Here is a 26,800-nt window from a genome sequence, read left to right as displayed (position 1 = left end):
GGAAAACAATGGAAAAACGCCTCCCGCGGATTTGAATACGCTTCACGAAACATGGTTCTGAGGAGACCCCTTTTTACCGCCCCTCCCTGTCGAAGGGATCTTAACCCTCTCCATCATTCCACTCCCACCCGCAACTCGCGGGGAATTAATAATTGGTTGCTTACATTTCAAGTATTTGTCGCTTTTTGGACCGGAGAACGGATGGCGGGTCGCGGCTGGTGAGGCCAGGGCTCGACTCTAATTTTGAATGTGCATTTTAAATTAGGTTTACGACACGCGCGAACAACGGCGGTATTTTCGGAATCCAGATCATGTTTTCCAGATTTATCGATAATTCACTTGATCCCTCTACCTATGGGGTCGATATTGGAGAAAAAATTTCGAGCTGGATGTCACGGAAACGATTCGGTTGTCGTCGGAGTCACCTTGAAAGTCGGTGAAATAATGAGTGATTGTTCGTTGTAATTCACCATTTGTATCTTTTGAAACATTCCAGGAAAATGAATTTGGGATGCCGCAAGCATTTTACTCGTGCTTATATATTGTTTGTAGGATATTAGTAATTTTTCTCATAATTCGAATGGATCATTGTTCGTCGTTATACACTTACTGAGGAGAGGAAACAACTTCAGACCGTTGTATGCAGTGATTATCACGAAGTTAAAATTATTCAATTGCTTTTGAAACCCTCAAGTTCGAGGAATACTGGGTCTTGGAATATGGGGTTTCAAGAAGCAGGAATAGGAAGTGAACGAATCAATAAAATATGAACCGATTTTTACTTAAGTGCTGCAACAAGAAAGACCCTATTTTAAGCCTCTATAATCGTCGGGCTAGCATTTTTTATTATCTATCTTTTCGATCTAAACATAGGATACTTTTGATTAAAACGAAGGATGGAATCGTATTCGTCTCGCATGGCCGGGTTAACCATACCAGTTGCAGCTTTACTTTTCTGTATTCCACCTCTCACCCTTCAAAGCCTTTTCTCGCCCCTTCGTCTATCCAGGCTTATCCCTGCGTGTTCAGCTTCGGTCTGAAATTCCCCGTTCCGTCTCCAGACTTCCGTTTGCATTCCACGGGTTCACACTAGCGTGTCTCCAGACCCACTTTATATCCTTATTCCCCAATTCCTCACATTCTTTCCCTAATCTTCCTTTTGTAATGGCCCTTTGAGTGCCTTTGGGCCCTTTAAAAGTCCCATAAACGATTGGATTTTTATTTTACTCACGGGTGCTATTTCTACTTCTTCGTCTGCTGGTATTGGAATAATCTAAAGTATAGGCATGCAGTCCACAGCTAAACTTAGAAGTCCCGAAATCCTTGTTTTCTATTTCGGTGTGAAGGAAAATTGTATCCTACTTTCTGGGATATTTTGTTCGCCATTTAAAATATTGTGACACGTTTACCTGGTTTTTCTTGATGGGAATACCGCGAAATGAATTTTTTTTGATCTTCGTTAAAATTCATTCTCATTCATGAATGGATGAGGAATTTTTATACCGAGTATCATGATTTCGTTTCTGTTATGCACATTCAATTCTTGGGTAATAGGTATTTATCCCTAGTCTTCATGTGCAGGAAGTCGACCGAAATCTGGATTATATGATCCATTACTTGCTTCTCATCCTTGGCCTTTCTTCCATATTTCTCCCAGTTTTGGTCTTCAGTAAGGTATCTTACCCAAAGGGTTCGTCCCATTAATTTTCCTCTTCTTTTTGTATCCTCCTTAGGAGCTCTCTCTTCACCCACTCTTTGAAGTACTTTTTCATTTACCGCTCTGCCCATCCAATATATTTTCATTATTCTTCCGCAGAATGAAATTTCCATAACCTCTATTTTTCTCTGCTGCTCCTAGTCTCACGTCCGTGGAAAAGTTGACTAGTATATAAGAGTTTTAATGAATTTCTACCTAATGTCTACGCTGGTGCTATTGTCCGTTAGCAGTTGTTTCTTCTAATAGAAAGCCTTTCTTGCCATTCCTTTTACCCTCCCCTATTGCTATATTTATCCTATACTATTCCTATTACTATATATTTTGCTTACTATCTCTTCCTTCTTCCATCACTAGTTATCCTACTGCGTAAATAGCAAAACGCTATTATCCATGTAAGGCCTTTGCAAGTATAGCTACATCGTTCGCAAATCGCAGCATATTTACCCTGTCTCCGTAAATTGCTACGCAATCTACTATAATTTCTCGCCTCTACTGATTTCCTTTATCTCGTTATCTCCTCAATATAAACGTGAAATATCGCTGGTGATGATGAGTAACCCTTATTCATTCCATTATTTTATAGTCTTATTCAATCTATTGTATATGTTTTATTTCCTTTCCTCCTTTCACTCCTTCTAATTGCTGCTACCAACTCTATGTATAGAGTAAGTAGCGTTACAATTTATTCCAGTTTCTTTTTGGATGCCTAGCATCGCATTCCAAAGGCTTTCTCCAGACCAATAAATGTATTATAGCTCTATTGATTTGCCTGTATCCTCTAATCTTTGATGAGTCTGAGAGGGAGAATATCTTTTCTTGTTCCTCCAACTTTTCTAAATCCAAATTAATCTTCACCTTAATACTCTTCCGCTGTGTTCCCCATCCTTCGGTAGATTATTCTTGCCAAAATCTTCGATGTGTGAGTCATCAAACTGATTATTATGTAGCTTTCAAAGTTTTCTGAAGTTTCCTTCTTCCTTTTTCTTTGTTGGTATCGGGATTATTACATTCTGTAAGTCCGTCGGTATTTTGTCTCCTATAGAACGATATGGATAAGGGTATAAATTAAGATGAAAGAAATTGGATGATACAGAATCGAATCAATGACAGAAAAAGAGAAGGGAGTCAAAATAAAAAAAATTACGAAATTCAATATGGTTGTAAATAAATTACCCCCCCCTGCCTGTTGCCAAATAAAAAGAACATACACTTTGCAATTACTTTTTTCTTCTAAAAACTTTCCAGTTGCTTCTCGCCGCATTATTCAAAACGGAGTTGGACGCGACGTAACTCTGACCTTTACTGGTTGGAAAAAAAGTTTCAATCGGTAACGACATTTCCGTAAATTCCTTCTCCGGGGTTTTTGAGAATTCCCCACAAGGTCGCGGAAAGGTTAGGAATCCAATAAATTCGGAGTGGCGAGTGCATTTCTTTCCTTCTTCCATCTAGAGAGAGGCAGAGGCTAGCGTCTTTTTAAAGAGCGTCTCCCCTTATTCCTTCCTACACATCGTCGTCGTTGGCGACCGCTTCCGCATCTCCAGTTTCCGGTGGCACTTGAAATGGAAAGACCGGAGGAGGGTGCCCCACCCCCCTCTCCAGATATCACCCTCCCTCCGTCGATAACGCTGTCATTGGCGCCCCACTCACGTCTCAAGACCGCGGGACCTAAGCTGGCGCCGCCGCCGGCGGGTGCTTCCGGCTGGTCGACTCCTCTCGCTCCCGCCATCCTTTTGGATCGGTTGCCCGTCACCCCATGCGATCGTCACTCTTGCCCTCTTCACCGCCATTGCCTATCCCGGATTGCGTTTGATCCTTCCTGCCGTTTATGTTTCCTTCTGTCGAGAGATTTTAAATACTCGCATTTCATCAACTTGTCCGGGTCATTTAAAAATCTTAGTTTGGAAATCTCGGAAATCTATCGTCCTACATTATGGGGCCACATGATACAGTGATTTAAAATAATACATGATTGTATCATTTTGAAATCTGTCTTATGTTTTGACATTTTGTCTCCGATTATTTAAAAAAATCAATTGTGAATGGTGTATCAATATCATAGGTCTCGGTCAAGATAAATAGTGAATTCTAACAATCGCGGATCCCTCTTTATTTGATATGTGACGAGAGACTGGCTTCCAGTGCATGTTTATGATTTTTAAGCATCTTTGATTGCCCTGATCAGTAGCCCATCTGCACGCATATTATTCTGAGGTTAACAACACGTTAGAATGTCCCTGGTAAATTTCCTCAGAAATAATGTTCGTTGGTAGCTTCTAGTAGGCCATTACCACAGGCGTAGAAGTGTATCTTGATAATTATGGCGAGAAGCGGTATATGTTCACCCCAGAGAAATGTTGTAAGATCATCTTTTCAGTATCACGTATCTTATTGTTCTTTCGTATCGATTTTCTAACTGTACCGATTTGAAATTCTGATAGATATAAAATATTGGAATGACCTGGAAAAATGATGCATAAAAGGACAATTAAAACTTTGATCCCATTGAACCATTTTCAATAGATTTTAAGAAGATTTAAAAAATGTTTTTTGACATCACAAAATTTTACGTGTTCCATATATGGATACAGGTATAAAATTCTAAGCACTCTAACCATTTCATATTCTATAATAAACACACCTAAATTATAATTCAAGAGCGTGTTCCCTTCCGCTCCCAGGCTTATTTTCGTTAAGCGTCGGGGGTTTTGTCTCCCAAGATTTCGGGCCTTCGATGTGATTCCAGGAAAGGGGTGACAAGCAGTCGCCGCGTATGAAAATGATTCGTATGCTGGCGCTTTTGTCCCGAGGAGACTGGGCGAGCGAGACAAAAGACAATCTAGGAAGGATCCCCCTCGTTTGTGCGCGAACGTGAGCCGAATGGCGCGAGGACCCCAGCACATCCCACTTTCGTCCCACCCATTTCCTCCATCGCCGTCGCGTATATTCTGCTCTGCGTCCGTGCGTTATATTCCTCTTGGCTCCTCCCGATGACTAATGCCGTCAATGTGCCGCGCTCTGCGTGTTGTGTGCTCTGGTAAATCCCTTTCACCCCCGCGCATTTGTTTACGCTCGCGTGTTTTCATTGTGCCTATGTGACTTGTCTGTGCGTAATGAGCGTTAATGGTGGGCGATTTTCTCGTGTCTATATGTGTATCTCGTGCATTTAAGGGCGACATGTATATGGGTTGTTAACTCTCCGCGATACTGGAGTAGAAGCGCGATTTCGCGAGCTGTGCGACGCACTCCATGCCCCGGTAATTCATAGCTGGGAGATTTTGTGCGGTGTTGGTCGAATGTTACCCTATGCTGTTTGCACTCTTATGGAGGTTAGAGCGGAAAATCGTGCCCCTTCAAAAAGAGAATTCTACGTAACGTAATTAAATGTTAGTACGCGGACCACTTAGTTTTCGCAATTATAGTAATTCCCAAATTCAGGAGAATAGGGCGATTCACGCATAAAGGAAATTGGCCTTCACCTGGAATATCCAAGTAATACTTGGTTCTCCATGGTATTGTTGTCAATTATACACTTTAAAAACGCGGAAAGATAAGTCAACTGTACTTGAGCGTGTTCTCGTCCATAACTGTGTCGCACGCAGTTTCCCGAGAATAATTTTAGTTACCAACGTATTGGTGATTTGTAATAACCTCTGACAATTATCATATGCGTTTAGATTAGTTAATACGGAGTAAATATTGTTAAATGTTTTTGCGCAGCCGGAAAACTCTGACGTTCAAGGAATCATTGACCCAACTTCTACATAGGGTCGATTTAGGTATTATGACTTTAGAAGATACTAGCGGGCAAAGCAGTGAAAGAAACGATAAAAACTTGTCTCCTATTCCCTTTAGTTCATCGATTATTAGTCGCAAAATGCGATATTTCTGAAACCTCTTATGCTGTAACACAGTGGAGCACTATGTACGTGTAGCGTACACTGTACAGAATTATGTTTTCGTACAATGTGAAATTTTATTTGTAATCGTAATATGAATGTCTGAAAATTCGTAATAGGAGATGTTGTATCTGGTTGAACTTATGCTGCCTTCACATCATATTGCTAAGAAGTTCCAACTTGAAGTTGTGTTTTCTAATTTTTGCAAGGTGAGAGTCCCAAGACTTTATTCATATTTTTGAACGCATCATTTCAAAATTGATTTCTTTTAATCGGGAAGGTAATTCGTAACAAATTTTCTCAGTAATACTTTTCGTGATGCAATGGGTATTTTTCAAATTATTTTGATGCTTTGCATAAAAAAGCGAAATTAAAAAAAAAAGTGTGTGGTTGCAAAACAAATCTCTACTTTCGGCGATCGAAGGACTCACCCGTATTATCAGAGCCTTTACCTGTTAGAAACGAAGCTTTTGGGCCATCCTCGCTCAAATTTAGCGGGTGTAACTTTTTTCCGGCAGCGCTCAACACTTCCAAAATTAGGGCAATTATCATCAGCATCCATAGCTTGAAGAAACGAAGCCTTGGTACTCTTTAAGTCACCTCATTAAATTGTGTAATGCTGAGGGTGTTCAGAGACTTCACCCGGATTCGATCCCGGTGTCCCTGGAGTCTAATTTCGGTGACACCAGTCTCTCTCAGGGTCACCAGGGCGACAGTCGGTAATGCTTTTCTCCCTTTGCCTTACCTCTCACCCTCTTCTCCCTAGCGCACAGAGGGGGGGGGCGTTCCGAACCTGCCCCTCACCTTGCGGTGTCATATTGTAGGGTAGACTCGCTTATTACTCCATACAGTGGTCCCCCCGAACTCTGGCACACCTCGGTCCCCTCATGCATTGTTGAGGTGAAAAATGAACTCCCCCCCTTAGGACTTTCACCATCCTTCATTCGACCCCTCGAGAGCCACTCAGCCGAGTCGAAACGGTTATGGTTTATTTGTCATACTCTTTATTTCTTCTTACGTATCCATCCAAACGCCTCCGTCCCGCGGAGAGTGGGTACCTACTGAGAATCCCTTCCACAACGGCACTCTCCGTCTGGCTGGGGCAAGGCTTCAAGCCTAGCATATATAGTTATCCTCCCATGTCAGCACCCTCTCGCCCGTGTCCTCGTCGCTCCCTTGCCACTCATTGAATTGAGTGGAATGACTGCCTCGTGGATTGGTAGGTCGCGATGAGGGGAAAGGCGAAGTCTCACTGCCTCGCCTTTTTAACCTACACCCTGCTGCCCTAACTTCCTCCTGCGTCCTGATTACCCCAGACCCTTCCCTCCTAACTGGTCGCACCACCTCTTTCCCACCCTTCCACACCCTGAATCGACTATGGGGACACACCACCTGCTTTCTTCACACAGGCTCTTGTTAACTGGGGTGGTAATGTCGACATTAGCACTCTAATCCCGCCAGCTTCGTTCCCCTAGCGTGCCCTGCTCTCCTCCCAATTTTAAATTCATTCTTGAACCGCAAGCTCAATTATTCCTCCATTGCTCCTCCTCCCCCACTTCATTGAATCAAACCGCTTGGCCATGCCTACTTAACTTCCGTTACTAACCACCCGTTTCCTTCATTCTGCCATAGAGCACATGTCTAGTGTATTGGATTCGGCCGAAGGAAATTTATTCGGAAGACCGTTAGTGTTCAACGTGGAGCAAACAATTTCATTGAAAATTTGCGCAATGGAATTTATGTGCTTCCAAATATTGGTTTGGAATAATAAGTGGAAATCTTTAATAATATTATCAAATAGTGGTGAAAAAGCTGATTGTGAGTGGGTTCAATCTTGAAATACATTAGTTGTCCAACTATTGAATGCCGACTGACCCACAATAATAAAATTAGAGAAATAGATGTCTCACATGGCGAGCATGTGGTTCTCATACCGGGTAACATCAATGGCTGGGAGTTTGGGGTTTCTATTTATAATTTAATTAATTCCCATGCAAGAATCTTTGATCGATCCACCGATCGCTTTTCTGTATGCATAATACGCCGCAAGTTTCTCTATTTCAAAATAAATAATGACCTTCTTCCTTAGCTTCCTTATTTTATTCCATGATTATCCTTGAAAATCACAAATCACAATCACAAATCACACAAAAGTAAATCACAAATTGCAATGTATCAACACGAAGAGGCATAGTTCTTAGCTAATGAACACCCACTCGCTAAAAAGATACATGCATACTCACAGATCAGAACTTAGCAATTGTTCTTCCCTCATTTCTCCCGTCATGATTCACTCTGAAAAGGAGTTTAATCTGTTTAGGGAATAGCTATGAAAATAAGTTTGCGGTAAAGTTATGAATACGAATTGTCATTAATGTCGAGTTATGAATAAAAATTGTCATTTAATCGTCATTGTGTATTATTGAGCCCTAATACGTATTTTAGTTTGAATGTTTTCTGTCATAAATGTGATGGCTGAAATTTTAAATTAATCTAATCGTAATCGAGACCGATTTTTACCTCTCTGTTCTCGTCAAACAATAGTTAATTATTGCGCTGATAAGAAGGGTGTTGTAATGAGTAGAGAAAGTCAGCGGGATACTGAATATTGCGGGGATCGAGATGGTGCGGGGGCTAACGTACTGGCTTCCCACCCTGAGGGCGCGGGTTCAAATCCCGGCGGTGTTGAATATTTTTCAGAGGTATCTCGATCCCTACTTGAGGTGCTTTGTGGAGGGCACTTTGAGTGAGTACGCCGTCCGTCGGATGGGACGTTAAACTGCGGACCCCTTGGCGCCTTTCGTAAAGAGTAGGCTAATGCCGACGCCGGGTTTCTCTCCACCCTTCATCCTTTCCTGTCCATCCCCTATGGCGCAAATGACCTTAGCTGTCGGTCGCCTCCCCTCAAAACTACTACTACTACTGAATATTGCTAATGTGGCTAATTTCATGGTTGTATCTCACCACTTTTTTCATTCCTTTTAAGTTCATTGTATAACATCTCAATATTTCTATAGATAGTTTTGGAGATAGATATTTGGATTCTCACTGCATATTTGAGGCAATTATTTAATATTGTTTTCTTTATTGTTCGTTCAGTTCATTTAGCTGAATTTTGCGAATAGATTGACCCTATCTTACTCGTCTTACATTGTGTACTCCTTTCTGGATTCTCTGCGATTCATTATAAAGTTTTGTGAACGTTAGCTTTTAATTGTTCTTAAGATATCCAACGGAACATTTTGACCTTCTTAGCAATAAGTCCATGAACCATCGATGTTGATAAGGTGCATGCGACTTTTATTGACCCTTCCCTCCACTCGGCAAATCAACTTCGTGATTCGTTCCGGTTGCTTGCCAGCAGCTTGCGTGAGTCCTGCCTTAGCACACGCGCAATTTTTTGGCCCTTGGAGGACTTTGTGGACATGTTTTTACTATTACGAGAACCCTTTAGATAAAGCGCATTGAAAGATGAAATTATTGTTATTATATATTCATGGGCTTCTGTATTACTTCGGACCTATGGAAGCTTCTTTTCCTTTTCTTAGTATTGCGCCCTTTACCTTTATTAACTTTTACTTAGCTCCATTCAAATAATCGAAAATGACGGTTTCCTCTTCAATATCTCACAATCTAACGGCTCACGCCTAACGTTCTTCCATAAGTGTCAGCATATTCAATCTACGTATTAGGCGTATCTTCCCTCTTTCTTTTCTTTAACTCTCTGACTCACTTCCTCCCTTCCACTCGCTGTAAAATCCCTTCTTCTTGTGTTATTTTTTTCCAACGTTCTCCCTGTTCACATTTCTAAATCCTCCAACCTACTCCTATCCTATTGCCTCAAAGATGAAGCCAAGTTACCTTGATGAACGATGCCTTCCAGACCATCGGCTTGTAGGTAAACGCTCGTTGTCATGCAGGTCTTATTTCAGAATTTAAAAGGTATGTTAATTAGTTTTACCCTGAAAGAACAAAGCGATTTTCTTATGACTGTTGTATCGAAATAATATCACCTTAAAAGAAATGGTTGCTCTCTCGCCATGTGTTGATTTCCAATCGATAAAGGCGATTCTAAAATAGGTTAATTTTTCTAAACTCACGAGTTTATTAGGTGAATCCTTCGTCTCTCTTAACAATAGACTGTCAGTCAACCGATTGGCAGTGGATTTGTGACAATCAACTAAAACTACCTCACGATGATGCGAATATGTAATTCTAATTGGATACATATTTATTGTTTAATGGCTGAAGTATTTTTTTAGATGGAAACAGACACATATAGTATATCATAAGTCCCTGTTGTTTGCGTTTATCTTCAGATATACCAGCGTTCGATTTGATGGTATCATATATTTCCTTTATTTGAACGAAAGTAACCTCCCAGGAATTAGATTCTGCCCTCTCCCCAACGTTACCGTAGAAGCTGTTTATTAGTGATTATTAATCAAGTGCGGGAAGACCTTTGTGAACACACATATCCACGGGACACTACATGCCAACTCTAGGATTTGTGGCTTGGTAGTGATTGCACAGTATGCACGCCCAAACCATCTTACATAGGTATTATAAAAAAGATTGGGAGTAACTTAAGATTACATAGTGATGTCATTTTAGAGAAAGTGAAAAATACGGAAATAGATTATGAATATATAGTATTCATGCAACCTTAGACGGTACGTAAATCATATCAAGTTAAATAATAAACGAAACCTTTTTTATTCTTATTCTGGGGTTGCATTCAATAGCTTTACGAGGAGCTGTGATGCACTGAAGTTTCGGAGGCCTATCCCTCGTTGCGTGGTAGCATGGATGCAGATAATGCAACCAATCTTGGAGGAGCAATCGTAAATAACTAACGGGGGCAGAGGGCGTGGCGAGTCTCGACTGTGGCTAATTAGCGACGACAAGACCGATGCGGGGCCAAGGATAAGTGGCCACACGCTTCCGTCTTCCATTGAAGGGGCGGTGGGAGAGGGGGCAAGCGGGGTAGGGAGAGAGGGCGGGGATGGGGTACCAGCATGCCAAAACGCCTGTTTCATACCGCATGCTGTGCGTTTCGAGATGCCGTGTTCTCCCATCACATCATGCAGCCAGTCTTCCCGAGGGCGAAGAGGAGGCCCCTCGAGACACATTATGCTCAAGAATTCACATCCGCCTGGCCATTGTACTCGACGGAAGGGACACTATTTATGATTACCGTTGTCTCTTGTCTTTCCGTCCCATATTTATGATTCGTTCCATTAGTATTAATTATGACCCTGCCTAATTTCCTCCCCTCCATGGGTTTTCATTCAAAATTTACGCCCCCAACCCTTTCGTAATTTATCGCCTTAAGTCTTATTTATCATTCCTGTCGTTTTATCCAGCTTCCCGCATCGCCCCGTGCGTGTGATTCGCCCTTTTTATTTATATTTCGCCTCGGATGGGTTCACGTGAGCGCTAAGGAATGGTTGGAATGCTGTTTGGTGGAATCACGATCCCTGTGGCTTTTCGTATTCTCTCTCTATTCCGGAGTTTTTGCGTTACGTTCGTACGCACTTCGATTGCGGAATTTCGAGTGGGCAGTAGTTTCCCATTACTTTTTATTAGTGTCATATCTTTCCCAATATCGTCGTCGCATTTCCTTATAGGTATTTGAGGCCGTCGTTAAGAATGATCTAATAGCGTTATAATGCTACTAATGATTTAAGATATACTTCTGTACGTGGACGGTAGAAATGCGTTTTGAAACATCTGCCGGTGCTTCATTTCTGGTATGATAGTAGAGGCTACTGAAGCTTGGAGAATGGAGGATGTCATTTTTTATAGTGAACATGTCCCGGAGAAACTGGTGCCGAGGTTATTTAGGTCTTTGGAATTGGAATATCTATCTCCACTATAAAGCGGGTATACAGGAGCCTCGTGCTTCCTTATAGGTAAAATCCCATTTCTATGAGGAATGTTGTCACTGGGGCAATTTTTTCTTTGGATGGTTTGCGTGTGAAGTGATAGAATTAAATTAATGTTTTTTTACGCGTCCTGAATATCGGATGGAGACGAATTAGATTACTGTCGCCTTAATAAGTTTGTTTTCTCGCTCCTGTATCTCTGAAGGCAAACCGGGGTTTCATAATTGAACGACTTCCTTCCACATTTCGCCGTTTCTACAAAAAGCGAAAATAAATGTTTTGGATCTAGAGTATCAAATCAAAATGTACTTCCGAGAGTCTATACAATCGAATAAAATTCGCCACCCTCTTAACATTTCTTTCAACCATGTCTTCATGTGGAGCGCTAGGAATCGAGGGGGACCCCCCACTATTCCGGTATGCTCCCGCTTCGGCCATAGGCGAACATATTATCACACGTGACCCATCGCCCTCATGACCTGGGCATGGGGATGCCCCTTTCCTCCTCTCCAGGTGTGAGGGCAACATCCTGGGTCGGCTGGCGCGTGAACATCCAGGGACGAACAACAATGCGAAACACTCTCGTTGGCCCCTCCTCGCCATGGCAACAAAGGCACTTCATTCCTACTTACTTCCTCCACCTCTCCCCTGCCGACTTTCCGACACTGATACAACGCGCTCGTGTGCTCCCGTCATGACTGCGTGTAATATGGACGTTTTTCAGCCTATCCCCTTGCATTCTACACCCTCTTCCCCATTTCACCCCATCGCCCTCGAAATGTGCTGAACCCAACCCCCTCTCATCCCTTCATCCTGGCCGCTGAAGCGCCCTCCCTTCCGTCATTCTGAGCTTTGCACCGCCCGCTCCCTCCTTCTTTTCCGCCCCTTCTCCAGTTCAGTTGGTGTATTCGCACCTCCCAACACTTGGCACCCCAAACACGATATTAGGTGGAGCGGCAGCAAGGGGACGGGTCTCTTTATTGAGGAAGATATTCACTTCCTCCCCCGCCGAGTTGGTCTGAGGATGATGCTACACCCTTGGTTTGCAGAATATTTTCCCAGAGGGAGTGAGATATTGCGTCCTTTTCTTTATCCGCAGGGGAAAAAAAGGTGGACGCTCAAACCCAGGGAGTAAATATTCTTTTTCCACAACTTTGAAATAAATGGCTGATTAGAGGTGCAACTAATCCAAATTAAAATGCGAGTTATATTCTTTCTTTCATTACTGCTTTTGCTCTTCGGAAACTCTGCAATGCACTAAGCTTTATTCATTGATTTTAGAGCCCTCTCGTGGCAAAAGCAACTCTTCTTTTCCCTTCGGAATTAATATCACTTTTAATTTCAATTCGAAAATTGGTCAGGTCGCTTCCTAAATCGTGGAGTTTACTCAAGAGAAACAAAGTCGATTCCTTCTCGTCCATCGGAAATTATCCAGCTGTGCCGCATTTCAGCTCGTATAAACGTGAAGGGCTATATTTTACCCCATGTTAAGGGGTTTCGGTTTTTGCCAGGGGAGCGGACGTTTAGGAGAGCAGCGAAGCATGCCAAAAGGTATAAATGAGTCACTCTCTCTCTCTCTCCCTCCTTCCTGCCCTCCCGCTCGGGGATCCCTTTTCGCACTTCGACTGAGAGGAGTTGACTATCTCACGGCGGCAACGAAATGCGCCCGTGAACGGCGTTAAAATTTTTTCTCCTTCCCTCCCTCTCCCAGCCCCGCCCTAGACCCCTACCACCCTCACTCCATGCTCCTCCACGCCCCGCTTAACGCCCTGCACGCGATAATCCAATCGGGTGGAGGCGTGCGATCGGAGTCTTGCTCCCTCCTATCCCCCCCCCGCCCCTCCTCATCGCTCGGCGGCCGGTTTGTGCAGCGGGATGGAGAGGGGGAGAGGGTGGTGCGGTGGTGTCGGTCGGCGGACGCATGAAACCGACCGACTGGGGGAGAGATCTTGAGGTTCGATCGCTATGTTGCCCGCCTTCTCCCGAGTGCTCGTCCGTACATTCGCTCGGTGCGATCGTCGCGCGTACGTAACATGAAATGCCCGCGGGGAAACTCATCTGGCTTTAATCAACCCCTTCCCACCCTCCTCCGCGCCCCTCGCCGTAGTCTCGGTGACGGTTCGGTCTTCGCCTTCTTGTGGATCAACGCCTCAGCTCATGCCCCCTCCCCCTTCACCTCCTCATCTACCCCTTCCCTATTTCCCATCATCCCACTCTCCACCGCCTTCGCCCTTCCCATGCTCGTGCACGTGAAAAAAATCACCCCTTGCTCGACAGGACGTCTCCATTACCCAGGCAGGGTTGTCGGTATCGTGCCCGTCGCCTAGTTATCCCGTTGCCGCCGCCGGCTGGAAAACGGCTGAAAATACCAGGCGACAAAACATCGAGCACTGGGTCCGAGTCTGAGGGCTTATTTCGGTGGGGGAACGTTGCTAGCGGTTTCTTTTCTTTTTTTAGGTCATCATTTAAGTGTCACTCAGTGCTTGACTAAAATGCGACAGCTATAAAAAGAGGATGTCTCAAAATTTACACAGACAAGGTAGTTTCATTTTAGATACTTTTTGAGGTTAATCACTGTTCGGAAATTTAATTTGGCTTTCCTAAAGAAGGTATTGTCTGGGAATTATGCATATATTACTCCGAATCGCCAAAATTGGTAAAATTTATTTAAATGCGTGTTTTTCAAAATAACGTTTTGTTTATGACAAATTTAACGTTCATTCTCGTGATTCATAATAGATCGAATTAAATTCACACTACCTAAGACATTTTCATATTAATATAAGCATGATATTTTTTAGAATCGCAAATAGCATATAGAATTGCACAATCATTGTAATAATTTATCAAATATATTCTCCGGACTTCTTATTTCTTCCTACTCGCACTGGTTGCACTCAAGTTCTTGATCTTGTGAAGATAAAAGTTGATATATGATAAAAAAGGAAATATAATGCAATAGCGGTTATTACTCTCCAGTCAAATGGATTGCCTTATGGCCGATGATACATTTAGATAATTTACCGATTATTTGGTTTCGGTTGGATTTAGTACGGAATGTTATTCTTTCATAGAATTGTTTCAATGGAAGACTTACGAAAAGCAAGTCATTTAACAACACGGACAATATGTGCTTGCCTTTGCTTCGGTGATGTCGGAGCGTACTGATATTTTTAGCTTACGTATAGGGAATAGTACCATCACCTAGAGTAGAATGACTGTATATACTTATGTCATTTTGAGGAAACTGTCGATGAAGATTCCACCCGGTGTGGATAGTTTAGCGGCGGCAACTAAACTCGTGTGGTGGACGTTCTCTGGGAGAAATGTCGCGTCTGTTAGCTTCTTCTCTCTTGAGCATGGCATCACATAGGCGACGTGACTCTACAGTCCGGGACTGTGCCTCAGAGACATCCGGGGTCTTAGCGCGCCCACTTTACGCGGTAAGGTCCGAGATCTGATGGGACCTAGGAACGGCCGTTTGGGGCACCATCCATCAAGTCGTTCACTTTCACATTTCTCCTCGTCTCATTACTCGGTTAAATGACTCCAGGCTTCTATGTGAATCCTGCATGTCTTGTGTTCCATGTGTTGTGTGTTCTTATTGTATTCATCAAATAATTAGAGATTACTGTTTTACATACGGTAAATTTAGTAAAAAGTAGTAAATTTAAAAATGCATTTTTTAAATTGTTATGTTTTACAATCCTTTTTACGTATACGTAATTAGTTGTTGCACTGGTCTTTTGCGGTATCACTCGATATGTTTGAAGTTTTTCCCTTGAATTCTCCACAGTTACGGATTCTTCATGGTCATGATTTATATTACCATATGATGTTGTCTATTGCTGCAATGAACCGTGAAACGTAAGCGTATGATTCGAGTTTGACTCAGATTCACGTTTGTTCTCGAATATTTGGACAGTTTTATTGGAGATAAGAATCAATAACGGCATTTTTCTTCTTAAGTTTGGGGTGTATGTAGCGTATGTACCGGTATGTCCTATCTCTTTCTGAGAGCAGCTAATGATTGATTTTATATATAGGCATAGGCCATTTATATAAACTTCAAATTTATAAATAAATACCATTTTATGTACAGAGTGATAAATTAATGAAGAAGATGTTATGTGGGATCTAGTTTATCGCCATATTTATTACGGGGGTGCTAGTTTACGATCGGTATTTGTTAACGATATTTGAAACGATACGATATTTGTTAACTGATTTGATTCTTTCAGTTAAAATATATATACCAATGGTAAGAGAATCGAAATAACGTACCTACCTAGTTCTAATCGAAATTGTAGTCAAATAGCATTGCAACTCAGTTTTAGCCCCGAATCGATGAATAAATATTAATTAGCGGGTCCTTAAATAATACTTGATGTGTTTAATCTCTGTAGGTGTAGTATATGTTTCTTTTGCTTCTTTCTTTGGTGCATTTTATGATAGTCAACATCAAAAGAATGTGAACCTCTTCACTGAAAACTAATGTTTGCCGAAAACTGTGAACCCCAAAACAACGGAAGTTTTGCGGACCTCCGCCGCCGTGGTAACGGAAGAAGTTTGCCGGCATCCCTGGCTCGATAGTCCGAGGACCTTACCTCGGCTTGCGGTCGACAAAAAAATATACTTCACCTCTAGCATAAAAGATGCATCCGACCTGTTCTTTTTGGGGGAGGGGGTTACGTCACGTTTCAAAACGTTCCTCGGGTGACATCACCGATTAGGGCATCCACTCGCGCCTCAGTTGTAATCTTGTCCCGGTGAGCCCGCCCATGCCTTAAAAATCCTGCATCACGCCTCCGACTTCTTCTCCCACCCACTTTGGTTCGCCCCCTCCTAAACCGAGATTACAAATTACGAATCACAATTCTTTACCCCCCTCCTGGCGTGCGAGTGATTCCTCATTCATGATAATATTCATGTGGAGGTGGAAACGATTTTAGCCTGATGATTGGACGGGAGAACCGTTACAGTTGGTTGGATATTTTTCAGTCCCGAGGATATTTTTCTTTCGAAGTGGATGAGATAAATAATAGAAAGCGTGATGTTTGATATGTCCATTCGCATTTTCAATTTTCGGTGTTTTCTTAGCTTACTGAGTAGAAGAATGGCGCATGTATGCGGTGATGAATCCCATCAGAGAATTTATTTATCTATGTACAACGGAAATGGCAATTGAGTAGCTTCAGGCGTGATGTGGTGGAAGTCGAACATAATGAATAACTGATCGAAGCACTTTTCCACTTGATAAAGTGTAAAAGTGCTTCGATCGCAAATGGAAATATTTTGCTCATCAGGAAGGAGTCAATAAGGTGCAAGTTACACTGCCGAGCACATCAGGAAGGGATACTAAATTTTAATCGGCAGTCTTAGGTATGAAGCAAATAGCAGCGGATAAGGAAAGGAGATCTGAGACGATTTAAATGTAAAGCTCTGTGATTATGATTGTTAATAAAAATACTTATACATAATGACTAAATAAAAAGGCCTTTTGTAGAGAGGCATAAGGAGCGTGACCAGAGGGATAAGGAAAATATTTGGACGCATTTTGCAACATATCAATTAGTAAATACTGCAATGAATGGAGAATTAGAATGGAATATCTGCTGAGCTAGTTCGAAGCAGATTTATGCAAAGCAAAACACAGAGTGAGGTGATTGGCAAGGAATGGGTTATGTTGGAGGGGCTAAGTTTCCTCGTTTTGTCAACCTATACTAATGAAGTATGAGGAACTCTTCTATTTGACTTCTTCAAGCCTCCTCATCTTTGTTTTCGTGCGTCCTATTGCCTTCTTAATTCTGGTATTTAATTCGTCTTCTCAGTATGACTTTATCTTTTTTCCCCTCCACTACTGCTTTTGGCCAACTAAATTGCGTAGTAGAGTATGCCCGCCTAATCAATCCATTCGAATCTTTGACACACTACATTTCTACATTTAACTTTAAAATATGACCGTATTTTAGCCGAGAGTTCTCTTTTCTCCAATTACTCTTACTCAGGTCATTCCTTCATCCCTAAGAGCGGATATTACCTAATTGAGAGATTTAGTTCGACAGGCCCTTACTGTTACCTACTACTCTTCAGAGAACTCAGCTTAGGAGAACGTATAACGAATTTAGCATGTCGTCAGGGGCACGGCGACCACTCCGCGTTTTTCATTGAGGGAAATTGGGAATCAGGCCTGGAGTGTGTCCAGCTTACCGCCCGTTAAGGAGACCCGGTCTGTCGGCTCTTTGCCGTCGGCAGTAGCCCCGTTTCCTCATTATACCCGATTCGGCGGCGAATTTGACGTTGACTTCCACTCTAGCAGGCGCAAGCGAGCGAAAGCACTCGTCACATTCATCAACTCCCCAGACTGGGCATAGAAATAAGGTTTGCCTCAGCTCCCTAGAACAAAAGAGGGAGGCATAGACAGCGATTTCAGTATATTTTTAATGAGCAGATGGTTTGCTGATGATTGAATTTAAAATATCAATTATGCGTGCATTTTTTATGTTCTTTCGAAGAGATATTTGATTTCAACCTATTTTATCACCTTTCTACAGCGAACAATCCAGCTATGCGTTACTTAATTTTTGATTCCGTATACTAATTATTATATTTTGAGTTGTATTCATATTCACATGTTATTTTTAGAATTTGGTGTTATATTCTTAGTTCATAAGCGCAAAGTTTTATAATATTATACTTCACACACACCTTCAGCTGTAACATGTACATATATTCTTGCAGTTCGGAAAATGAAGGTGAAATATTAAACAATATGTAAGTGTCTGGCTATTGAAGAATATTGAGTAACCAAAAAACGGGCCACTTCGACGCCCATTGCTGGACAGTTATTTTAAATTATTACTAGAACTGGGAAAATGGGTAAGGCATTACAAAATGCAATGAAAATTTTCCCCGTTTTAAACGAAAGGCAGTCAAAGAATCAAATTGGTCTCTTTTCTTTTAGCATACATTTTCCCCTACTTATGTGCTCTCTTCTGGTGCCATATTTCTGTCTAAAAAATTAATACTATATTTTTCGCTCCTATATTTAAAGTTTTCAATCCTCTCCATCATAACTTTTTCTCCTCCGTATTCTTTTTCTCCCATCAATAAGTCCGCCCCAACGCCCTCATACTCCCTATCTCATCCTCACCGTCGCACTCATCTATTCCCCCTTGCATTTTTATCTCACTCCGCGCTCTTACCCCACCAAATGATCACTCCCCTTCAGTCACACAAATGGTCGCCCAGTTTGCGGGCTACCGCAGCCTCTGGAGATTCACCGAACTGTGTTTTGAATGTCTTCGGGGCATCCGTCCCTTCCTCTCACCCATTTTCCTTGCTCTCCCCCTCCGACCTGTTTTCCCGTCACATATTGTACTCTCTCCATTCTAGGCCTTCCCATCTCACCAGCACCTCCTTCCTATACTCTGCTTTACCCTCTGTAGCTGTTTACTGAAGATATGTTGAGGAAAATTCGAAAAAATAACTTATTTGGTAAAAATTATGAACGGATACCGTTCATTTCCTTCCAAAGCTTTTACGAGTTGATGGGCTGATCACCGTGCCCATTGCGTAATTCATTCTCTTCCCGAGGTTATGTCCCTAATTAATGGTTAAATTATTACTTTGGTTGTAGCCCGGTGTTCATCTATATGCAACCAACGTTTATGCACTCTGATAGCGTCTAATTACGAACGGAATTATTATTTTATAGCTTGCCCTTGCGGTATGATCGAAGGTAGTTTATCAGAAAATATGATCATCAGCTATATAATCCTCAAGAGTAAATGAAATATTTTGGAAGAAACAGTTCTTATTTTTAATGGACTATAGTTTGAGCGTAAATGGGTCCAGTTCTTTGTCAGTATTTTTAGTGTATAGTATTGGCTTCAGGAGCACCTCCAGCACTTACAATTTCAAAAGATAATTACATTGGCAAGAACTGTCTCCTTCATTATTCGAAATAGGAAAACTTGCAACCTGTTTATGAATGTGTTAGAGAGAGATGATATACTATGTTAGTTGAAGAAAGGTGTTTTAATGTTGGAAGAGTGAATAGTTAATCAATAAGTGCATAATATTTCGAATTTTATTATTAAAAATTATTTAATTATTTTAACTAAGACTTACTTCTTTATTATTGGATTTCCAATCATTTTGACTCTTCTATTGCCAACGTATCTACCTCATATATTCAATGTTGCAAAAATTCACCTGTAGTCCCTGAATGCTTCAAAGATAAGATTGGTTTACGCCATAGCGTCCGTTGTATCAGCCTTTCCATTTTTGATATAACCTTCTATTGTGACCGTAGCAGTGCAAAAACGCATTTTTGGCTGACACAAGCACGACCTATGACCTCCATCTCGCCGGAGCACAATTCGGCTCGACCCGCCTCCTATTACCCGACCCTCCTCCCTCACTTGCTCTCAGCCCCGAGGAATGGGAGCAGCACTTCATAGACTGCCCTGGCACAAAGGGCTGCCAAAGGAGATGATCCTCTCTTTTCCCCTCTCTTGACCCCCTCTCTCTCTCCCCTCCCCGCTCCCCTACTCTTCCCGTACACCAGTTCGTCATTCATCTCCCCATTTCCTCCCCGACAGAAGAGGTGCCCTCCCACGCCCTCCGCCGCTCCACTTCAGAACGCTCCAATGCCTTCGTTGTGTGTGCGCAAATAATATCCCACAGGGTCACGTACTAGGCCCCTCTCTCGTGCTGCTTCAATTCCGTGTGCCCCTCGGTGTATGGGTCAGCGGACGGCGTAGACGAGGGCTCAGCGAGACTGCGGGGCATTGTGAGTTGCCGGGGACGGAGGAGTCGTGGGCAGGGGGGAGTGGATGGAGGAAGGGGACTCAGTGCTCGGGGGCGCGTAAAGGAATCTTATGGGTAGGATGGATTATTGAGGGGGGTTGGGAATGGCGGTCGGTATATTGAAATCCCTTTCTGTAGATGAGATCTTTCCTTCCAAATCCTCCGGTCGGACCTCGCATACGCGTTGAAAATCGTGGTCTCGGGAAAGCCTTGGAGACCCCGAGTGAATTCTAAGGACGGATTGATAGGCCCACGTTTCTTTATGGGTGAGTCGTAGCTTGGGGTCATGCAACCCAGTCGATCTCGTTGTGTGTGTTTCTCAAAACGTTTTAGCAGGTTTTGTGGTGCATACTATTCTTCTGTAAAACAGAGAAATATGCGTGGAAAGAAGTAGGTTTGCGGTCACATGGGATATTTTGTTAACGTGTAGTAATTTCAATGAACGGGATAGCGCAATGTTGCTCAGAGATAACTGATATCAAATGTAATTCATATGAAAATTAACCTATGAGGTTGTTTAGGGTTGTTTAAATAAGTATTATTATACACTATTTTATTATTTCAATTCAAATATTCCTTGGGACCACTTACAAGGGCCAAGTACACAACTGGCTGCTATCGTAGGATTTACTCGATTCACTCTGTCAGTGTTCTCAAACTTTTTTTTCTTCTGTTGTGTCTTTATTTTCCCGCCTAGTTTCTTGCAGAACACAGTTCACTAAATTTTACGGAATTAAACGTCAATTGCTATTCTAGGAAAGGAAGTGTGAAACTAGTGGAGTTGAATTTTAGACGGCGTTGAGGGGACCAAAATTATTAAAACGTATTGAGGCAATGGTATAAAAGGTGTGTACGATATGTAGATGTGTGCAGAAATTTCTTTAGCGATTGCAATGGTTTTTAGGCTGCCCTAATTCTACCTGTGTACAATTTACTATATGTTTAATTATTAAACCCTCTTTTAACTTGTTTTCCTATCACATCCAGCATAGCTATGGTGTGATTCGTGAAGAATGACGTGGGAACCGGGATTAAGATCTTATATTTTAATAAGAGATCTTCATCCGACCGACGAGTCCCAGTTGCACACTACGTTTCCCGGGCACCGACTACGGCTCCAATTTAACCATTTTCTCCCGTCGAAACTAAAGAATGTCAACATCTACTTGTCGCATGTGTCCCACAACCCCAATCGAATCCTTCCGCCAGCCAAATAACTGGCTCGTCACCACTCCTCGCGGAGGGTAAGGTGTCAGGCAGGGCCGGTGGCCTCGGGCTTACTCTGAAGGCCAATCATAAAGTAAATTTTGCGGAACAACTAGATGGCGGGTCGGAGGTCTATTGGGTGTGAGGGAAGACCTATTGAGGCCATCTCTCTCTCTTTCTCTCTTTGGTGTTTTAGACCCGTGCCGTGTGGGGTCGAGTGCCTCCCCTCCGCCATAATGCACGGCGGGAACGAAAGGAATTCCCTTCCAAGGGACGACCCCTCACCTCACGCACACCTCCCGTGCCTGCTTGGTGCATTTCCCTCTCCCCCTTCGACCCCTTCTTCAACACTACACCCCTATTTCGCTGTTGTGATCCGCCGGCTGACAGGCAGGCGGATCCAGCCCACCGTGCTGCACCCTTCATCACGTTCGCAAATTCACCACCGCACACAAACAAAACCCGTCCCTTTCGCCGCCCCTCTCCCCACCCCCCGCCATGCGCCCCCGGTGCTTTATCCCACTATTTTTCAAGCGCACCGCCTCCCCAAACAAGTTATGTGTGTATGCATGTTATGTATCCGTGTGTGCGCATGTGTAATCTTAACGTCACCCCCACCCCTCTCCCACACTCGGCGGGAAGCACCGCTTTGCACCCTTTTCGCCCGATCCACCACGGCGGCGGAGGGATGAATGTGCCTGGCGTCAACTCGTTGCTCCTCCTCTTCCTTCCGACCTCCTCCCCCTTCTCAAACCGCTCTTAACCCTCCCGGCCCGGACCGGTTATGCCTCCCCGTCATAACCCGAGCCTAAACCGTATATGATTATCAATTCTCCCTGGCTCTTCAGCCCTTATTTGTGTTTGTGCGGGCAATCGTTCTCCCATTGTACCCCCCCTCGTGCAACCCATCCCCGTAGCACCCCGAGCCGACCACTTCTCAAAGACCCGCTAATACATATTTCTACCGCTCCCCCTCTCCCGTCCCCGTCGCTCGCATGCGTGCTTATGTTCATGTATTTGTGTGGCCTTATATTACGCGTAGGGGTTTTCGGGGGAGAGGCTTATTGTGGTCTGGATAGCACTAAGGACGATTTGAAATTGCAGGGTGGGTGGGGGGATGAAGTTTAGGAGAGGGCCATCGGGGGATAATAACCCACTCGCACGCTTCGGCTACTTCACAAATTTTCATCCACCATATATATATATATATATAGTATACACCTGTTCACTTTTTTTCGGGACCATAAACCGTGTGATTTTTTGCCCGTTTAACCCACAATTTTTTTTACTCTTTATATTCCCCCTTCATTCTTTCTGCACTTAACTTTCCCTCTACTTGGACTGCCTACACATACAGTTTCGTCTCTCCCCTCACCTGACCATAACGCAATCCCTAACCCCCACAACGCTTGAAAAACTCCCCGCTCACACCCTCTCTTCCAGATTTTAATTCTTTCTCCACTCCCTGATGATTTCATTTATTTGAGAATGTGCCGACAGCTGTAGTCATTAAGAAGACCTTAAGGTTTGTTTCGACCTATTGGACGAGGCGAATTAGGATATGGTAGAAAGTACTCCGAAATTATATTTTTATCGATCTACATAGCGTGGAGCTTTTAGATTTCTTATGATACTTGATGTTTTAAGCTCTCGTGGTTCGTGGGAAGTTCATGAGAAAGTAGAACTAAATTTACATGTACCCGATATTGCTACTGGCTGCAGACAATATACCTAAAGATACATTTATGCAGCAGCATTTTCCGAGGTATGAATTTCCAAGGAAAGCAACCTAGGCGTGGTTAAGGAAGATTGCTGACGCTTATCAGTCCTTAGCTCACCGTTTTTGACCTATGTGTCGGAAATATAGCTGCCGCATTACCACCACCAGCAGCTTTCTTCAAGAATGCTTTTTTAATGCGGTAACATCGGTTACTCAGTTAATCCTGGAATAACGTACATTTTGCGACCTACAATTAAAAAGGCTTTCCTCACTGAATAAATAAACTTGGTATTTCTCCACGCCAAAAACCTAATAATACCACCGGTTGAGACGCACAAGCGACATCAGATTAAGCTACCTATGCGTCGAAACCGGTAGATAAAGTTTTTTGTGTGAAAAAATACTAAGTTTATGTATTCAGTGATCATGAATTTTCACAAAAAAAGAGCCTCAAACCATCTATTTCACCAAATGGCTTTCCTATTACTGAAATGTTACGTTATAATGGCGTGATCTTTCCTAATTAATACTACTTTCTGTGTTCTGTCACTTAAGGAGTGAAATCTACGGCAGTGGCAGTTCTTTAATACTCGATTATAATTAAGAAAAAATGTCACGTGTGTCATGTCTTTGAACAATTATTTATGATAAATAGGTTATTATATGCGAAGTATTAATATGAAAAATGAGTTGGGATAAAATGCGATTCTTTTAGTAATTATTATTTTTATAGAATCGGTAACTTTTGTTTCCCCGTGGTCCTTTTTCGTGGAGACTCGCTTATTCTAAGTTTTGGGCACCCTACCGGAGTTTTGTTCTTGATGTAAGTGGTTTTTTGTCTTGGCGACTATCCTATGGTTCATCTTTTATTAGATATCTCTCTGAGGAAACAATGCTTTCAGAAGGCGTTCTTAATGAATTCTACTCACGAAAGGAGGTACTGGTACGACGGGTAAAACTTACTTTCCGGTCCTATCCGCGGCTAGCCTCCGAAATCTCAACTCCATTCCTAATTAATCACGTTAATGTCTCCAATACTAAGGCAGGCGATTCAGTCAGAGGTAAGCCTCACTTTCTGCGGCGATCAGATTGTGTCTTTCCACGTGGGCGAGTGGCAAATTTCCTGTGTTTTACTTCGCTTCTCTGGCGTTTTATTTTTTTTTAGCTCACCATTTCCCGCGTTAAAAAAAGCCTCTCCCTCTTGTCAAATTTCTCTTGGGATCAGCATATGGTGCGGTATGTGGAAAGTGTGGGGCGGAAGAGGGAGGAGGCCGGGCGAATTTCCGCCTGTTTGCCCCCACCTCGTCCCCCTCTCTCCCTTGCTCCGGGCACGGACTCATTCCAACCCCTTCCCCTCTCTCCCTCCCTGCAGAAAGGGAGAAAGATATTGTGTTTGCCACGTGATTTGCCGAGGCGCTGCTTGTTTGCATACCAATTGTGGATATTTTGTATGACCCTCTACCGACTTGCTCCCTTTATTTTGCTCGTTTTCCCAGCTATCTTTCCCTAATTCAATTTCTCCCCGTGGCATGATAACAAATCGTGTCGCGTCCCTAATACCCTCTGTTGTTGTAAAATATATTTTTTAAACGATGAGTTAGTAGCCCCTCAGTTACCGCGATATTTCAAGCATTTACTTCGCTTAAACTGGAACAAATTAGTTTTAGGCGTGATTATAAGGTGTCGTTTACGGCAGCGTCATTTGTGAAAATGAATTTGTCATATCATTTGGTTGACCATTATGGGTTCCAGCATTCGAGGGAATTTACTCCAATGCTCATTGAGACCTTAGAAAGAGGTACCTATAATTACCGAAATGTCTACACAAAAGGAAATACGTCGTAATTTTTACGTAACGATAAAGGAGAGAGAGATTTTATAAAAGCTCAGAAAATTCATTGCGTTCCTCGCCTTCTTAAAAAAAAGGGTTGTAAGTGGACAGAGGGAAGTTTTAGATTGTAAAATATTAGTTTCCATTCCCTAAAACGGTTAGAAGAGAATAATACCTAAATTAATATTAATGGTATACCAGTAGCAGCATTCCATGTCTTAGGAAAAAGTAAGTCGTCAATGTATGTTAACATTTGTAATAAATCTTTTATATTTTATGTTGGTGGTTGATGGATATGACTGGTAGGTTTGATGAATACTGTATAATACAATGAAATTCAAGTTAAATGGAAAATAAATGGTTAATGTTATCACTGTAACAGGTTCTGTAATTTTTTACTGCCTCTTTCATTAAATCAACGATTAGATAACGGGAAAAAGATTCCAAATGTTCTCATTTATCGAAGTAAAGAATAAATATGTTTAATTGTACGAATGGCTAAACTTTGAATGTGGCTAATGACGAATTTATGTTGAAGTGATCCTCCTCTCTTATATCAAAGTGGCGCACACCGAATCACGCCAGTATACAATTCTCTTACATTTATAGTTGTTTTGAATACCAAATTACACACTCGAGTGATATTTATTTTGCCGTTTGAGAATCCTAATAATTCCCTTTTTCACAACTCAATATTTCCAAACGACTTTTTTGTGCTCTTCGGATCGATATATATTTTTTCCTCTCAGGCAGAGGATATGAAATCATATAGTTATTTCTTATCATCACCTCCTGTGAAGATCAACGCATCTCCCAAGCAATGACGGCATAAAATGAATGAGCGGCTTTTCACGTAAACTTACATAGTTATTACTCGCTCTTTGTTTACCTGATCATTGATTTTTAGTTATCTCTAGAATGTAACGTGTCCGCTGCAATTATAACAGAATATATCTTATATTCCTTTGTAACTGAATATTCTGGTTGTTGTCGACATGATATTGTAGACGTGAAATCATGAACATTGTTGGCTTCGTTCTTTTGAGTAACTTGTTTGGCCATAAGATTTGATAATTTTAAATATTCGATCTCCATTTTTGATGATATAGGTAAAGTCATATGCATTGATTCTTTCCTATGAATTCTCACAAGACGCCCGTCGCGTTCTGGAAAATTTAAGACTCGATCATGGATAAAAGAATTGAAATTTTGTTGTGAGAGGGTGGTAAATTATTATTTTTCATTAGTATCGTTCGAAAGTAGTGATTCGAGCGAAAAGGCGCATTGCAATGATGCGTTTTCACAGATATTAAACGGTCTTATCTCAGTTTTGAGGTTCGCCAGGGTTTTATTATGAATAGGGAAGTACTCACGGCCCGATTCGTACATCTGGACGCAGGGGGAAGGACCCGAGCGTGGAGGGGAGGGGTCGCCGACGACCGGGTTGCGTGGTGGGTGGGATATCGGCGCTCAAGGAATGGAAGAAGGGAGCGTTGTTTATTTTTTTCTCTCTCTCTTTCGGATCCGCGAAATCTTTTGTGCTCTTTCTTATTCCGTATTTCCCTTCCCCACCCCAGTATCCACCCAGTATGCCCCCACCTCCCCTCCTATTTTTTCAGCAGTTCTTTTTCCAAGTGGAGGTGGGCTGGTCGGCTGTGTGCATAGGGTGGTCCAGGCTTGCTTTCATGCCTTTTGGGGTGGGTTTGTGCCTAGCCTACATAGAGGAAG

Source organism: Hetaerina americana, unplaced genomic scaffold (genome assembly GCF_022747635.1).
Source record: "Hetaerina americana unplaced genomic scaffold, ioHetAmer1.1.p SCAF_17, whole genome shotgun sequence".
NCBI lineage: Eukaryota > Metazoa > Arthropoda > Insecta > Odonata > Calopterygidae > Hetaerina > Hetaerina americana.
This window is presented reverse-complemented; position numbering follows the sequence as displayed.